This window comes from Rhea americana, unplaced genomic scaffold, assembly GCF_003343005.1.
Source record: "Rhea americana isolate MKP2758 unplaced genomic scaffold, rheAme1 scaffold_39, whole genome shotgun sequence".
Lineage (NCBI taxonomy): Eukaryota > Metazoa > Chordata > Aves > Rheiformes > Rheidae > Rhea > Rhea americana.
The window spans coordinates 1114701-1116848 of record NW_028186523.1 but is presented as its reverse complement, the minus strand read 5'-3'; positions in this window follow the sequence as shown (position 1 = coordinate 1116848).

Genomic DNA, 2148 nt, shown 5'->3' with positions numbered 1-2148 from the left:
TTCAACAAAAACAAAACTTCTTCCTTCCCTAAATTAAATGTTTTAAAGTGACGCAAATACAAAATATCAAATGTTCTGATTCATAGGTCTTTCTCCCACATACTTTGGTCAAAGAAATAGTCAAACAGAAAATAAATAAATTCTATTAGCCATTGGTGATTAATCCTTTTCATTATTATACTGATAAAAGGGTGGGTAGGTGGATTTTTTGCCTGCAATGGTGAAATATAATGATAGTTTAGCGATGCAGAACTAATATGCAATATAAATCATAAAGTGTCGCTCTGAAGCTGCTATGATTTGAGGATCAAATTCAGCTTGATGTCTATRGGCACAATTCCACTGACACTGTCCACTGATAGCGGGGTTGAATTTAACCTCTCGTATTGCCCAGGGGTATGTACACCTCTTTCCCATTTTAACGGAAAGCAGTCTTTATTCTGTTATTTTGTTCAATGACAGGTCATAGCACCCAAACTACCTGAAGAAAAACACCAGCCTTTCTGCTCGGTAAGAATTGTGCTTCCAAGGGCTCAGAAACTCTGGCTTTTATCCAGATCAGGATTTATTAACAGCATCCTAGAGAGTAGATGTTTTTAAGTGGAAATGTCCAGTATGCCATCCAAGGACATAGAAATTTACTGTAGTCAGTTGTAAAAAAATTTTGTGATTATGGGCATTAAAATGTTTCTTAATTAAACAAGGGTGATTATATAGTCCACATTGTAATGCATAAGGTGATGACAGAAATACAAAATCAGTGTATAGCCTTACGTAACAGAGGAACATTATAAAAATGAAAAAGGGAAAGTATTTGTGGATATTTTTATGGAAAATATCTTTCAAGAACACTATTTGTCACTAACTTATTGTGTTTGATGGGTTTTGTCCACTTTCTTGGATAAAAATGTAGATAAATAAACCAAAATATAAAAGTATTGCTGAAAAGTACTACTCCTGGTAGTGAATGTATGATAGTATTTTTAAATTTCAGTAAACTTTATGAATCTCAATGAAGCTTTACAYAAATTTTGTAGGTATTAAACACTTACTTACATAATGAATGTTAATAACATTAGTCTTAGTTCTACACAATGTTACAGCTAGTTATATATATAAGTGGTTTAAGAACATTAACAGAGCACCTATTTTGAATAYGTACCAGTATAAATAGGAGGGTCTTGAGGGATTACTATAACTTCCTAAGTATCAGTCACAGCAAGCTAACTTGTAGCTAGTATTGGATATAACCTTCCAATTCCTTTTATTCTAGTTAGCAGCTAACATGGCACATCTCATAAAGTGGTATGCTATTTGTCCTTTCAGTCWAATCACTAACAAACTACCTGGCAAAAAATACCTGGGGAAAATGGAAGCCTAATTGAAAGTAGGATTTTAGAAAGTATTATAAGGTTATAAGGTTATAAAACTTATAAAGTTTTCCCAAGTTYAGAAATCAGCTCAATGGAATGGGATGTGGAATAGATGTTGGGARAAGAGCCAAAACCATCATTCCACCAAAGAGCAAGCTTGCAGGACCTCAAAGGCAGGGAAGGAAAACACATCCTGTGAAAAAGATAGTTGCTTCACACATTTCTGAAAATAATTAACAAAATTTTAGAGAGGAGGGGAAGAAAAATGCTGTTGCTTTGTGACATGACAACTGAGCAGTAAAAATACTTTATTTATCTAATGAAAGAGTCAAAGACTGTGGAAGACAGAATGCTACTTTCACATTCAAAACATGATTTATGAAATATTCATAGTTATTTTCCACTGGCCTGAACAGATGTTAATAAGATGGTAGAATAGTGTATCTCTTCCCTAATCCTTTTAATCTTTTTTTTTTCTAAAATAAGTACCAAAGTAAACTTTTGGAATGGGTGATTGTCTCAGCAARTGCCGATCAAGTCTGTTTTGATATAGTAAACTTTGTTTAAAATAWAAGGATGTTCCTGAATCTAAGGTCAGAGGTGGGGAATTGCATAGTTTGCCTTTGAAATAATCATAGGATCCAGTTCATAACATTTTTTGTTACATATAAGCAAAATCATAAACTTAACATTTTTGTGCAAAGAATATTATCTTAGTACATCTTCTCAGGGTTACCATGTATGGCTTAGCACCTAAAACTAAAGGTTCTGCCTG